A 16350-nucleotide genomic window follows, 5' to 3' on the forward strand; every position below is an offset into this window, starting at 1 on the left:
ATAAAAGATCCTCAGCTCAAAGATACGCATATAAGTAAACGCACCTTCAAATTATCTGAAAGATGTTCTGCAAATAATTTCGGCGCTTTAATCCTCTATAGACTTGTTATAGGTGATTTGGGAAAGCTTTAGATAATTTTTTTTTTATTTTGAAGCTAATTTAAATAACTATGTGTTCCTCACGCATATATAACTTCTCAAATATATAGAAGTTTATTATCGCGTCTTTTATCTGTTAAACAGAACTTTTACGTGTCTGTGGGTCGAACCAAAACAAAATACACTGGGACGAAAGGTGGAACTATGACGATTACACACGCAAACTGTAAGAAAGTGTCCAATTAAGTAGCTTCCAAATTGAGTAGAGCATGAAATACCACTTTGTTCTATTTAACAAAAATCATCAATTAGCGAGGGTGATGCTTACTTGCAAATTAAATTGACCGGCATCTTGTCAAGAACAAACCTCAACCGGCTATGCCAGTTTATCGAATATAAGAAAATGTTCACGTGGGTAAGCACTGTTTTAGGTGAGATTCGATCTCAGTACGAAGGTGCTCATAGATTAGAGTGAACAATTTCAGTCACTCCTTTTTGCATGATTCGTCGCCCGCATCATGGTGCTGAGAGCAAACAATGCTGGTTAGAAAAACAAGCATTGTGATCGTCGCTTAGTGTATCTATAAAATATAGACTGGAAGGGCTTGTCTCGTGACTTTCGTGACATTTTGAAAATTATATTGCCTTAAGCTCAGTCGTCTCGTCATTATATATATATTGTGCAACGTATTCCGTAAAACAGATATAATATATATGGCGACGAGGTGCCCATTTCATGATTTTCTTCACTGTAATTAATTCCTTGGTTTAAGGGCAAAACAACGATTCAACTTCTAATACTGCGATACAAAATTGTACCAATCACGGTTTTTTTAGGCAACCTACTTCACTTCGCGAAAACATTTCGATTCAGGTACAATGTATGTGACCCTGGTAATCGAAGGGATGTTGAGTCGTATAAACACGACGTTTTGTATGTTAATGTAGATTTTCTTTTCTTGTTGTGTAGGAATAAATAACAGAATTTTATAATTTTGGTACCTGAAAATAAAACTGGATTGAACAAACGATAAAAAAAAAAGAAAACTATATACTGTAAATGACTTATTTTTCGTGGGGTCAATATTTCACGATTTAGGTCAAAGCTGAAGTTTTGGAATAATTCGCGGGTTGTAATTTTCTCGACGCGGTGGAATTTCAATATAAATTCCGATCTGTTTACATTTTAGCGAAATTGTCCGCGGGACCCATTTTTCGCGAATTGTAGGCGATTCATGAAATTCTAAAAAATAGGTCCTCGCAAAAATCAGATCGTTTACACTAGTTAGTTTCACGGCCTAAATAGTGCCTATTGACAGAACAACGCGGAAAATATATTCTCAATTTAGCGGTTCAAACCGGTTCGAACCGGTTCGAACCGGTTTGAACCGTTATTTTTTGCGCCCCGGAACTGAACCGGAACTGAACCAAAAGCCGTGAACCCGAACCCGAACCGAACCGATAAAAATATCGGTTCGACACTCTGACCATAAGTACACACCCAGTCCCCGACTCGTCTCGGCTTCCCCCACCCCTCCCGTCGGCTTCGAGTGAAGGTCGCGGTAAACAGGGAAGCGAGTCTCCCGTTTCGGGTAAGATTTCTAGGAAAACCGGGTCGTCTGCATGGTATACGAAAGGGGCTGCCGGTGACAATCCAGTGATATTTGTTTGCCAGCAAATAATTACAATGGACTGGTAAACTGGTTTGGGATGAAAACGGGTGAAAGTGCCCTCCTTTTTGGATCGTCAAAACAGTTCGCTGCACGCACTTCTTGCAGAATTGCAACGTCGTTTCGAGCTAACACACGCACTCACGAGAATGCCGCTGCATTGGCGGCCGCCATTACAAACACAGTCCCCCTGCTCGTCTTGGCTTCCTTGACTTTAGCCGTTCTCCTTGCGTCGGCTTCCAGTGATGTTCGGTGTCCGGCAAACGAGAATGGCTTCCGGTAGGATTCCAGCGGCGGGTAGCCGAAAGTGACTCTGGTATAACTTCCAGCGAAAGTGGCTACGCTGGTTTCTGGTTAAAATGAGTGGAAATTAACCCGTTTCCACCGAATGTCACTGGAAGTTTTCGCCGGATTTTTCAATAGGGTTATGGCGTTGTTAATTCTTTTAAAGCCATCGAGTAATCTATAATCTTATCAAAGCGGCCAAAAGCAATTCAAAAACCTCAAATCCGTTGCTTGTTGCGGCGTTAACTTGACGTCAACGCCAGCAAAAAGAAAAGTGTAACGTAAAAAGAACTCATGCAACGTTAAATTTTTATAGTGCGATACTGCTTGAGATTTTTAGCTGTGGCGTCGCTAGTGCTGTAAAATAAAACGGGGACCGCGGTGCAGATATCAGTTGGGACTGCGCAACTTAAGATCGCACAGAGAATCACGCCACGGACATCTGGCCCTACAGCTGTTAATACGGTCCCTGCAAACCTTCTTTTTGCGAATCCAAAAACCAATACGACACGAAAAAAAAAAAAAAAAAAAAAAAACGCTTGTGAGAGAAAACGCGCTGAATGGATGTTGTTTTCTTCTGGAAAGACAAAGTTTATAAACAAAATGGTACAAATAACAGTCTCAATGCTTGGGGCGCATTTTCAAGAAAATAAGTCGGTGATTTATTTTGAAATAAATAGTACAACTGTGGCAAACTTCGCCCAATAATAAATAAGTAATATCTGTGAACTCTCGAAGAGACTAGCACCTCTCCGCGACAGTATATTGAATATTGTGAGTGTTGCCGTCGGCTCGATGGTTGCATTTCGTTCGCTCCATGAACGATTATGGACTCGTGGCGAGAAGGTTAGGCGGGTCAACGCACCTGTGCCTGAAGCATACCTGCGTGAAAAATATTTAGTGGGAGTGAGAGATCTTGCAGAGAGGATTATATCTTTTTTTGACTGATAACGGAATCATTACTGAACTTAAACCACGTTACAAGCGGTTGTCGAAAGACGCGCCGTACGAGGTTGAAAAGAGCCATATGAGTCCGCTAAAGAAGACACCCGTTTAACTAACACCCCCGAGAACGGTCAACACCCTTCCATCAGCATTTTGGCGTCATCAGAGTGAGCTCGAACGCAGACACAGGTAGGACAAGAGTGCTGAGTCAGCGTTTGGCTGGGCCTCGAGGTGAGCGGCACCAGGAATTAAACTCCGGTCACCGACATGGAAGCCAAGTGCACTGCTGACTGAGCTATGAACCCAACACGTAGGAAAGGGAAGAGCAGAAAGAGGTAGTGTGAGAAAGCGCGCGGAGTGTCCTGGCGATGCGTTGAAGGACACTGGGCACCGGGCCCAAATGCTGGTATTTCTGAGAAACCCCGAAGATGAGGGGACACGCACACAAAAAAGGTGGTAAACACAACACCGCCTTAAAACGCCACAGCTGAGGTGTAGTTTTTTAGGATGCCCCCTTTTTGTGCCCCCTTTTCTCCGGGATTTTCCAGTAGGATCGTTAGCAGCTCGCCTGCCCAATCACCATTATTTCGAATTGCTGAGTTGGTGCCATCCGAGTATCATGTAAGTAGAGGAGGTTGTTCAAAGGCTTTAATTATTTTAGCCGGTGTTGGTTCGACGCAATGGGCCGTGTGATTTCTGTCTGGACTTATCATCGACATTATTGTTCTTGGCAGATGACGAGTAAGATCTCAATCTGAGCATGCCTGGCGGGTTACAATATTTGTAAAAATAATATCGGTCGTTGCTTAACGTCTGCGTGAGCGATCCAGAGGGGAAAAAAAGGCTCTAATTACGTTTTGTTTTTGAAATTAATACCGCCAGCGAAACATCGCTCGCGTGTCTCTTTTTGAAAGTTTTGTTCTGAAATTCGCTATGAACGTTTTGTTTGGTGCGAAAAAAATTGGCGTCGGTTGGCAAATTTTAGTCACATTGGGATTATTACAACACCTAGTTTTGCCCCGAGAAATGATCGGCCGGTAAATTTGATGGCATTCAAAGATACCAATAAACGAGATATCATTTCGTGATAACTGTTTTAACTACGTACTTTGGACAGTTAACACATTTAGAGAATTTTTGCTGCTTGGCAGCTGAATCTTAAGACCCGTTCACACACTTGCGTTTGCTCAGGACCCCGTAGGGCCGAGTTCTTGCGATCTCTTACGACAAAAACCCACTGGCACGCTGGCGCCATCCGTGAGGTGTCCCTAGAACCGCACGACTAGACACGGCCTCCGAGATCCCGAAGCGCGGGAACGCTCGCGCGCGCTTCGGGATGTCGGAGGTTATGGACTAGAGCAAAAGTTTTGCGGTTTTTGCGGCGAATGTATGTACGACCTGAGAAATGGTCGTTTATAGCGTTGTCGAAAGTTTTTCAAACCAAAAAACAAAGAATGATACTCGAAAAAAGAGATCTAAAGAAGCTCATTGTTCCACTGCGACCCTAAAAGGGCGCTAGTGCATTCTCTCCTCGCAAGAGAATTTCAAGAGGTTTTAAGGCACAAGGTTGTAAGCTGTAGCAAATCCGTGAAGCAGCCTTTACACCCGAAAGTGCTACATGTTTTGTGAAATCGCGCAAACGCAGATTTTGACGTGTACCGCCCTTACCTTGTTTCCCCGGCAGGGCATTCCATCCACAGCAGGTTCTTCAAAACAAGGATCCATGCCATCAGCACAGCACATAACTTTGCAAAGTGGCATATAATAACCCTCCTGTTAAAAAAAAATAAGAGAAAAACACACGCACATGAAGTCAGACACGCCATCCGCAATTTGTTCAGTTCTAAAGTTTCTGCGCTGCACGGAAATAAATAAAACTATTTTCCAACAGCAAATCTTCACGTGTAAATAATAATCTGGCCATATGTTTCTAATACAAAGAGTCGTATTGCCGATAGGTCGAGCCTTTGATTGAGCTGGCTCGTTCTGACGTGCAGCCTGTTATACGTTTCTGTGACTGAAAGGGCATCTTCGCTTCGTTTGTGTTTATGAAAAAAAAAAAGAACACAAAAAACAATGCAATATTTTCTATATCACCTAGGAAGACCACACAACAAATATGACGACCTAGTTCTGCCTAAATATTGCTTAAACGGTCCGGCAAACTTTGCAGCGCGCCAAGTTGCCAAAATCGGCTGAGTCTAGTGGGCGAATTGAGACGCAACCAACTGCGCAGTCAAGGCTACGGCATTGCTGTAGCTAACATGGAACTAAGCATCAATACCATTGTTTCTTTTTCGTTTGTTTTTACTTTCCGGGCAAGCGTAATGGGTGGCGTCAACAATGTTTTCCGTTGGCTGTCAGCGATGCCCATGTGAATGGCGTAACGCGCCTCCGCAGCCCGCTTCTTGGGAGCCGTCCGGCCGTCCCGCCGTTTCGTTCACGCTATGTGCGCAGACTGATGCCGCAGTTTTGCAGACGTAGTCGAATGTCGAAAACACCAAAACACGGTGAAGAGTGTGGTGCAGACGACACTTGCGCCTGGCTCACGCCCGTCCCAACGGTAACCCGGCGGCTCGCCCCAGTCCCCTCCGTCACTGCGTAGAGGATCACGTGACATCTCGTAGCACCATATACACGAACTCATCTCTGTTACGTCACGGCGCGGTGGTGGCGCGTCGGACGCACTTCCGGTCCGGGGCCGTGGGCGGAAGTGCCCATTTGAGACGTGTATTCCTGCGTTGTTTTGAAAGGAATCAGACAAAAATTTGCCTTCTCGTCAAAATGCTGCGACTGGGGCTGTACTAAGAGAGTCGAGAAAGGTTTGAAGGTGAGTTTTCATGCGCTCGGTTCGTCCGAGAACGCGGATATGTCCAGTGAAAAGGGAAAACCAGACGCCGTCGGACCAGATTGCTTGGGCGGGAAGCATTTTGGGTTAAATTCACGGATACTACTGGCCATCAAATTTATTTGTATTGTTCCAAAATGAACGCCGGAAAACCGTCAAGTTGTACGGACCACCTGCGAACTACGTCCAGTGCGTCTTCAAGTTCAAACGGTTGCCTGATCGTTCGAACTGTCGTCTGCTCTTTTAGAGGACACCGGCCCGTAGACCAAACGGCGGCCCGGTACTTACGATAAGAATTAAGTGCAGGCCTCAAAAGACTTAAGTTTGAAGGTTGGTAAGCAGGCTCGACGTAAACAGTAGATACAAGAAGATGCTGATCCTTGTTACCACTGGCCATCACCGACTTGTTATGCCTGATTCACTTGGTTGGATTCTGGTTGCGATTTTCAGTATCGACGTCGACCATCTCAGCTACGGTTCACGCTTTTGCAGTCCGAGCGACGTCGCTACTGAAAATTGCGAGCGAAATCTCATCATGTGAATCAGGCTTTAGCGTACATTCTGCGGAGTCTACGCGGAATGAATCGCCGCATGTCACATTATTGACGCGCAGTTTTGCGGTGTAACGAGCCTCGTTAATTTCGCTGACGCTGCTCAAGTAGTCAGACATCGTTAGGAGGACGTAGAATCAACAATTCCAACGCGAAAAAGAGCGCGGGGACTCACACCGGTGCCGACAACATCGCATTTCAATGGTTTGTTTATGGGCGACGGCGAGCTTTTTGCCCACACCCCCATCGCGCATGCGCGGCGCCGGTGGCGTCCGCTAGGGGCGCTCCGCGCGCTCCGGTTTGTTTGTAAACATGAGTTGGTGTATAGCCAGATTTTTGGCGGCCCGAAGCCAATGTTGCCAGTCGGAGCCGAAGTTTTGGTTTCGTTTTATGCTCATGTTTAAAGTTATACTTAAGAAGAAATATTGTATTTTTCGCAAAACAAATGACGTACATAGTTTTTTTTATTATTTCTTTTTATTATAAAATCACTCATTATACCAAAATTTTTGGAATTCGAGCGGAGTTGCCCTTTAACGAAGTCAACTATTATTACATTCAACACCAAAATTGTTTCTAAAGGGAAAATGTTAGCATTTGAGACTCTAAACGGCCAGGTTTGTAAATTTACCTTTTGAGCTCGGTAGAACTTACGCTTAGCGAATTTTTTTCTTGCTGCTGATAACTGCATGTTATCAGCAGCAAGAATGTGTCACACTCGCTAGTACGGAAACTCACTTTTGTAGCACATATGTGAAAGACGCTGTGCTACAACACTTCTTGACCTATTAAAACGGTTGGTGACACCAGCTGATGGAGTCAAATGGTCCAAAGTATAATTGTGCAGTACTTTAGCTTCTGATTTTTATTTTTTTTATGAGTGTGGTTTTGTTGTTTTTTTGAAAATGCAAGCTGTCGTGTGGTCTGGTGACTATTAGCTTGAGGATATATAGGGTATTTTTTTAGGATTTATAAGTTTGTTTAAAAAAAGCCGCGAAGGCGACACTAATGTGCACTGTGCCGGTGAGTTTATACGGCCAGGCGCACATAATATGGGGGCTAATCGTCCCGATATGTCGGATAATAAACTACAATTTGTTGGTACACTTTTTATTTAGTGAAAATAAACATATAGTCTTAATTATAAAGTTGCTGAGAGTCATCGGCAACAACTGAGTTTAGAACGATTTGGAGTTCGTAGGAAGCGTGGCGGTGCGCTAACTTTACCTCTCGTGCCGCGGGCGCAATGCTCGCGGTGCGAAAACACGGATGATAAGAGAAGAAAAAATTGCTTTGTGCCTTTTGGACGAGCGATTACATTGGCGCGTCACCGCGCTTCCCACGACCAAGAAATCTTTCTAAAATTTACCGTTTTGATTGGAACCATATATTTATCTTCAATAAATAATAAAAATTGGTTCAACATATTTCACTTAATTAACCGACTTATCGGGACATTCATTCACATATATTTGTCCCATTGGCCGCACACCTCACCTGCGCAGGAATAAATGTAACTTTCACTGCGTTTTTACAACAAATTTGTAAAGCCTTAAAAATAGTATAAAAGATATAGCAAGGGTGCGGGCGAGCTGGTAAATATTAACCTTGCTGAATTAACCTGAGACTGCGAAAGAAGAGAAACATCAAAACGTAGAAGGAACAAACAATAGATCAGACGACGTATCAAACTCAGCTTACTGGTTTATTTCGTCCACCTTTCTATATTGTCTCAAACTTAAAGGCCGGCCCGCAAGCAGAGAGAAGGAACCCGACCCTCACTTTCCTTCTCGCCGCTGTGAAAGGAGGAAATCGCCTCTCGTTTCCTCCTCGCCATTTTCCGACTTTTTTTCTATTTTTTTGCCAGCTGCCTGTTTTTTTTTTGTTTTTTTTTTACAAGTTTGGGGTGGAGGAAATGAAAGCTTCAAGGATTTGAAAAGATTATCCAGAAGCCAGCCGGCACACCCGCGACAAGGACCTGAACCAACCGAGTAGCTGTTTTGAGCGAGCTTGGCACTTGCTCTTCCCAACGAGTTGCATTGGCTCTTTTTTAGCATTGGTTTGGAAGACGATTCTTTGCTGTTGTGAGAGCACAAATGCCTTGTTCTGCTCAAAGAAGTAGTCATTGAAGTAGCAATTTTAATATAAATATCTGATTTGGCATCTTTTGTTGTTTAGGCGGATTCATGGCGACAACGGGAAGTACGAGCGGCGTTTTCTGTATATCAGGGATGGCGCTCCATAGACCAGTGGTTCTGAATCATCATGGTTCGTAAACCGGCAGAGGTGACAGAGGATCCCATCCGCAGTGGGTCTAGCACTTTTCGGTGTAGAGCGTTTTGCTATAGGGCATTTCGGTGCGGACTTTTTGGTGCACAGACATTTCAGTGTACAGACTTTTTGCTGCAAAGACTTTTCGGTGTGGGACTTTTCGGTGAGCGGATATTTCGGTGCACGGACATTTTGATGCATGGACATTCGACGCTATGGTTTGCTCGCCAGTATCTTTTTTCCAACGTACGCAGACACGCTTCACATCGTGTTTGCGCGTTGAGTTGATAGAAATAGTCTCCTCTATAAGGTGCTGACTTTATTATTGGTCCTGCGTCTAGGAAACGACCCAAACAGCAAGACGTTTGAAGTTGTTTGTGTATTCAGAACAATTTTGAATATCTTCAAATGCGCCTCCTCCGCGTAATCGCATAGCTCCGATTGTTAATAATAAATTGTGATGACCTCGCACGACAAAAAAAAAAAAAAAAAATCAATGTAATTATTACTTGTAACTCATTGGGGAATAAAGTAGGCGTGTGCGGGTACAAAATATGTGTAATCTAATCAAATATCGATTTGAATCAAGTAAACAAGCCGAATTTGGTGAATGCTAAATCTATTTTATTTGGTATCAAATGTTTGCTCATTCTCGTACGAAAAAAAAATCACTGACCACACATCATACACAGAGTATGATCTGTGGTCAACGTCTCCTTCCATGCCGTAATGATGTCGCCGGACGTAAAGAACTGCCTTACAATCATGCTTATACAAGGCGATATTTATTTTTTTAACGACTACGCATTTTTCTAAAAAAGACGTCAGAGTTACGCAATCGCGGTTTGTGTTTTATTTGTAGTCATCAAAAACACCAAATCATTCATTTTTAAAGGGATGTAGTGGACGTGAAGTGGCTCACGGCGTCCTAAAAAGCCTAATTTGGACGCGAATCGTGTTACCGCAATCTTTTCGGCCACCGCACTCCTCGCCCCTTCTACAGTGGCGTTGTCACAGCGATGCGCATGATTTGTCGCTTTAGCTTCATGGCGTTAGGCTGTGCTACGCGGAGATGGAGCCCGCATAAAATCAGAACTATATTTTCGCGCCCAAATTAGGAGGACGCCGTATAATAGTGTACGCGCGTTACATCTTTTTAAGAATGGACGGCTTGGTGGCTTGCGATTATGGCCAACAACTTTCTAAATACAAGATGCCGTTTTCTTTTCTAATTAAAAGGTTAAGTAGCGAATTTTAGGCAATCGGTCGGTTTTAGTTGCGTTCGTTATTGAACCTAATCCTCGCCTGGCCCTATAGCTCACCTACACAAACCGCAATGGCGCTAATTTTCACTGGACAATTTGGTGGCTTTCGATTACGCCCAACAACTTTATAAATCAACTATCCCGTTTTCTTTTATAATCAAGAAGTTTATTAACAAATGTTAGGTAATCAGTCGGTTTTTGTTGCGTTCTTTCTTGAACCCAATCTTCGCCTGGCCGTTTAGCTCACATCCACAAAACGTTAATTTCCACGTTTTTTTCTAATATCTAGTAGGTGAAAAAAAATAAAAAAATAAACGTTGTATATAAAATAGAGGGCAGTTCTTTTCTGATATAAATAAAGCGTGGGGCACGCGTCTTGCATGCATCTCTTTTTTTTTTTTCCGGCCTATGAAAACAAATCCCGGGACATTCGAAATTGAGTTTATGATGGGGCGGGCGCTTTATCACGGGGTATTTTGTCATGTTTCATAAGCTTTGTTACAGACCAGAAGGAAGCCACGCGAGCCGCATCACGTTGCAAACATCTAATTCGGATGTTTCTCAAGCAGCTTTCCAATTGACATTTTGGTTCTTAATACATCTAAAAAAGTTTGGTACTTAGTCCTAAACATTTAATTTATTAGGCATAATTAAAAATACTGCAACTCTCGCAAGACGTCTACCCGAAACATAAAGTTGGCTTAATTCATTGGCGTAAAGTGGCTGCGTCTTTCATTTTTATGCTTGGTCTTTAAATATTCGTGAAAAGCGTTCGCGACCTTATCTGTCAAGGCGCGAACGCGGACAGCGCGGCCTCCTCGGCCAGTTGTTCCCTCATCGAAGACGACAATGAATAAAAGGTGCGATAAAAATCTTAATGCCTGAAAAAAGCGCAAGTTTAAAATAATTCTAAGGGTGTCAGTTGATTTTATTTCTACTATATTGAAATTTCAACACTCGTCGCGGGCAGCATGAAAGGAAGCACTGCACTCTTGGCGCAAACCAGTGCCCAGTCAACGGTTCTACACTCAAACACGCATCACCACCCGACCTGTTTGAAAAATAAATAATTTTCAGTACTTTTGGTAGAAAAGGCGAATTTTCTACTGAGCGTGATATTTTGTGGACCCAAAAGTCCTGTAGCCGGGATCGGTAGTTCATAGCTTCAGGAAGACGAAGAACGACGGATGCATTATTTACCGCGGAAGTACTGTTTTGAATTTGAATTCCTAATAAAATTGTATATGCACAAATTGTGGCACGATACCGAACTTGCTTGATTTCTTTTCTTTTAAAGACAACATTTACATAACCAGGCATAATCTACAGATATTGCAGAATTCATTTTAATTGGCGTACAGCGCGAAAGACAAGTATGGACATAAAGAACACAATAGAGCTCTGCATCTCTACTGCATTTCTTTCCGTACTTGTGGACAGTTAGTCCGCATGACTATATTCAAAAACTGCCAAATCGTTTAAGGTTACCCCTTTTTATAATTTTTTTCGTAGATTAATTGTGGCGAATCCCGGTTGGGTTCGATCTCGCACGTGTTCAAGGACACATTTCGGCATGATTTCCCGCTTGGTGACGACGTTGAGCTGACCGCTGTTCCACTCCTTTTCTAAGTAGGCGGGGAACGCCAGACGCCTAAATTATCCAAGCAGCCCCAAAACTTGCGGTAGTACACCTTCCGAACTCCTGGGTTTTTTTGGAGATGGCCTTCGCCCACCCTGACATAGCCCCAAACAATTATGTAAGGGCTGCAGAGGCTATCTGGGCATTCCGTTTCTTCATCAGCGAACAAATGCCAACAGAAGAGAATGAAAACTTCGTAATACCTGCTGTCTTTTAATAAACGGCATAATATTGCTAGTGGCATAATATTGCTAGTTGCACTATTTTACGCGAAGAAAATTGTGATTTTGCGGTTCAATCTCCGTGTTTCCCGTTCTCTTTGCTGATACGCAAGATATTTGTCGGGTGTCAAGTTTTCAGTTACATTTGTCGACAGAAACTAAATGCACGTTTGGCCACGAAGAAATTTTTTTCAAAGGCTGAAGATAGATAAAAATATACCATAAACCATTTCACTTTTTTTATGGAAGTTTGTTTTTACTCTTCTTAGCAGCTTCCACGAGGCGGCCGTCACACTAGAAAACACCTGTAGTACGAACCTATATATTATGCCTCAGAAATGGTCAGACTGTGTCCCTTTGAGTGCAATATCTTTAACTTGTAATTACTCATGAATATTACTTTGTACAAAAAACAGAAAAACAAAAACACAATAGTGATACAACCACTCTTCAGTGTGCCGCTGTTAGAACGACCAATTTTCAACTCTCTGGGTAGAGCTCAAAGTTCAGATAAAAATCCCCATCTTTTTTTCCTTCTGCTGTGATGTTCAAGTTCCGTTCACTCGAGATAAATATGCGGTGGTGTAGCGTGTGTGGCCGCATGCGAAAGTATCTGAATGTAAAAGAACTTGTTGTTGGGCTAGTTGGTGTTGACTATCTGAGTGTGTTTTAGAACTGCAGAAAAAGAGCAAAAAAAAAAAAAAGAAAAGCGAACCAGCCCGAACCCTTCCGAGCTCATATCCAGCCTGCCTAACTAATCCCTGGTTTTTGGGATTGAAGCAGAGAACCTTGAAGGGTTACAGAGATTTTGTCGGGGGGCCGGTAAGCCCATTAGCACTCGTGCGAGAAGGCCGTAAAAAGCGAGGAGGAAAATGGAGGAGGAAAGGGGAGGAGGAAAAAAAGAAAAGAGGGGGAATCTTCTGCCACGCTGAAGAAAATTTTGAGCCCCCGCCTTTAAGGTCATCACCACCAACATTGATGGACGAAGTTGGTCTGTGTTGGTAATGATGACCTTGAGCTTGCACTATATAAGAAGGTATGCTAAATAAACGAGTTAGCTGAGGTGAATTTGAGTTGAAGTTTAGATGTTGTTTGTCTCCCTATAATGTTTCTAAGGCTTTATTATTTTAGTGGCCCATTCGCGGTTGAGTGGGATGATGATAAACTTCCGCCAGCTCGCGAGCATTATCACTTTTCGTACTCCCAAAAACCCTTCACCTCTTAGTGAGGGATCGTTTTTTAGCATGTTGCGGTACCTCGGGTTGTAAGTATGACTGACTCATTTTTTAACAGATAATGATTTATACGGCTGGATCCTGGCAGTTTCGTCTAACGCAGGAGCATCACGCAAAACTTCGCGAGATTAAAATGCGCCTGCAAACGTGAGGAAGCGCAGTTTCTCAACCCTTCGGTTGAAAAAGCGGATGTTCAAGAAACGGCTCTAAGAACGCATGTGGCTAGAGCCAACTCGAAATAGTGTAACCAAGCAGATACCATGCTCACATATATTGTAGCGAAGAGTGCGGGAGACGAGGGGACATATTACAAGCACGTACTTCAGAGGAGATGGCAAGACGCGAAATAGCAAGGTCAAAGCTGGGGTGTGCGACTGTAGGAGACGCGAACCTCGCATTCGACTCCATCTAGGGCGCTAGCTTTGGCAGGACTTTCTTTGGGGACCCTACGCAATAGGATGTTTCTACGTTGAGGCAAAAAAATTCCTATCAAGTTCATCTGTGAAACATAACCCACACACTAAGCAAGATGCCCTTAAATTAGAAAGAGTGCAGAGGCTCGCTTTGCCCTTTATATTTTCTAAATATCGTCGATTAGATTCGCCAACGGCTTTGTACTCGAGAGCCAAATTTTCGCTACTAAATACTAGGCGTAAAGTGAAAAGGTTAAGATTTCTTTACATGATTCTTAATGATTATCTACAGATAGACAAGACAGCTTACTTAATTCCCGATGCATCTAAAATTACACGTAACAAACATTGTCGTGCCCTTCACCAGCCGTGCTGCTTCACAGACTGTTTTAAGTATTCTTTTTTTTTTTCCCTAACGATAAGCTAGTGGAATTCTCTCCCAGAACAAGCAGTATCGTGTCAATCGCTGGAATCTTTTTGTTCTTATCTTGCATTTGATGACGTGGGCAGCATTCCTTGAAATTGCATGTTTATTTAATTACTTTTCTTTCTTTTTGTCGCTTCATGATTTCCTGCCAGCGTCATTCTTCCATTGTTGTATTGATTTTACATTTGTCCCCAGCGTCGAATGATTCTTCCGTAATATATTTTTAGGACGGGTTTGCAACGAATGCAGTTGTGAAGTTTTGTTGTGTTCTTTTTATGTTTTCCTTCAGTGTTTATCAAGTTTTTTGTTCATGCCCTCCCTATCATGGTCCCATGTTGGGACTGATAGTATTTTGAAATAAAATAAAATAAATAAGCGCGAAAGCAACACACAATACATTCTGTGTTACGACTCCCTTGGCTTGCAGGAAAGAGGGGAGTTGTGCTGAGTGGATTCCCTTCGTAAAATGGGAAAGTTGTAAAAGCTAAGTATGCTTGGGTATGCTTTGGAACAAGGATATATAAAGTTCGAATATTGTAAAACCTGTAACATGGTTTGAGATTTTGTCCGTCCCCCTTTTTACGGTATTTTCCAATGTGTGTTTTGATGTGTGAAGCTCCATCGACTTTGAGTGTGTTGAGCTCTGCAAGAACCAGCCAATCGCTGATGACCGGAGCAGGATAATTCCTACTATTCGGCGGTGTTGTACCTGCGTACTTAAGTACTGAAAATATATACTGACATGCCTGAAAATGACTTAATTGATTACCTAGATTTCTACGCGAAGTTATAGTGTGTGATGCTGCAGCTCAACAATTATCACCCTAGGTCGGTGTGACACAATGACGATAACTTGCATGAAGGTGAACTTATATGCGCTCAAGTAGTTGCACAAAGTAAGCATGTGCAGATAGAATGATTTCAGAAAAAAATATCCTACAAGAAATGTATCTAAGCGTTTTTTTAAAATATAGTTGGCCTTACGTTATCTGGAACGATCCGTGGATAGTTTGGGTGTTTCTTCTGGCAGTAATACGTTCGGTTCAAATTCTTCCCCGGGAGTTCGCTCGCTATCACCTTATGGTAAGTCTCCAATTTCACATCAAGGCAGCTTCGGGTTAATGTACTGAAAAAAAGGAAGTTGCGATTGAGAAACCGTACTACGACAATTATTGAAGTCCTTTATTTGCAGAGGCCGACTCATCGTGCGATAGAAACTTAAATCTAGTCGCCTATAATAGCCACGATAAGTAATAGGCGCAATAAGGTACAACTGGTCGGATGCCTTTCAAAACATTTTGGGCCTTTGTAATGGATAGAAGGACTCAACAAAACCATACCATGGTAACCGCGGTTAAGTAGTCAAGCCAAAAAAGAACTTTACTTTCATAATTTGCGTGCTTAAAATAGCGCATTTATCGACCAAAACCAGCTTTGGTCGGCGAAAACAAACGATCGACGCGACACACCTCAGTGGAGCGTACCTGCACTTCGGAATGTTTGGTAGCTTCCGCGCTCCAAAATCCTTCAATGTTCGCGGGCCACAGAACCCCTGATGTTATTAAATAGAGTTTCAAGTTTTAAAAGACTGTTTTCAGCACTGTTTTTGCTAAAACGGTGCTGAATAGTGCTTACTTATTCAAATTAGTCGTGACGTTTCGGGTAAGAGTTCTGCCTACAGTTTTATGATGTCGTACATCGATCGCGAGAGTCGTGTTGTGGGGAGCACAAGTAAGGCAGGCCTTTTTGAAAGATTATCCGTCGCACAGGACAGCGTGATTTCTTCTGACTGAACGAGTCCAACTTCCTCTTGAATCTATTACCACAGTTCTCCTCGTTTCTTAAGTTAGCGTCTAAGACTCAATGGCTTTAAACAATGCGTCCCAACGTGCCTAGACGCGCCTCTCCAAGACGCGTGCCTCTTGAAACTGCTCCCTATATTCATGTGCGTAACAACACAACCTTATGAAGAAAGAAAACAAAAACGAAAAAAGAAAAACGATAAATTCTACCCTGCGGTGCTTTTCTGGGGGGGGGGGGGGGGGGGGGGGGGGCCGCTGTCACAAAAGCTGTTGTGCCTCGAGCATAGCAAATGTATCACCGTACGAAGTTTGTATGTTGTTCACCCCATGTACACACCATCAAATCCGGCCTAATGAAGGCGTTTCCGGGACATCGAGCTATAAGTTTGTTCAAAAGCTTGAATTGTTTCTTGAGCTCTGATCTCAGAATTCTAAAATACTCTTCCGCAAGCACTCAAGTGAATTCTGAGGTAGTCGACTTGTGAAGCAAACTCAATTTATGGACCCTATAGGCACCATAAAAAAAAAAACAATAAAACACCTGAAGTTACACTGATGGACGGCCGATTTCTTTATTTGAAATTTAATAAACCATTGTGACACGCCCCTATTCCTGCGCCTTAGAGTAGACACCAGGGGGCGTTGTCAAACAGCGTTTTCAAACAATAATTGTTGTATT

At 42.9% G+C, this 16350-nt stretch overlaps 1 pseudogene; it reads right to left on the reverse strand.

Moving 5' to 3' along the window:
• Window positions 1-2879: 2879 nt before the first annotated feature.
• LOC121837587 overlaps window positions 2880-16350 on the reverse strand; it is a 39107-nt pseudogene continuing 25636 nt past the window's right edge.

This window comes from Ixodes scapularis, unplaced genomic scaffold (assembly GCF_016920785.2).
Source record: "Ixodes scapularis isolate PalLabHiFi unplaced genomic scaffold, ASM1692078v2 PGA_scaffold4__175_contigs__length_147842914, whole genome shotgun sequence".
Taxonomy (NCBI): domain Eukaryota; kingdom Metazoa; phylum Arthropoda; class Arachnida; order Ixodida; family Ixodidae; genus Ixodes; species Ixodes scapularis.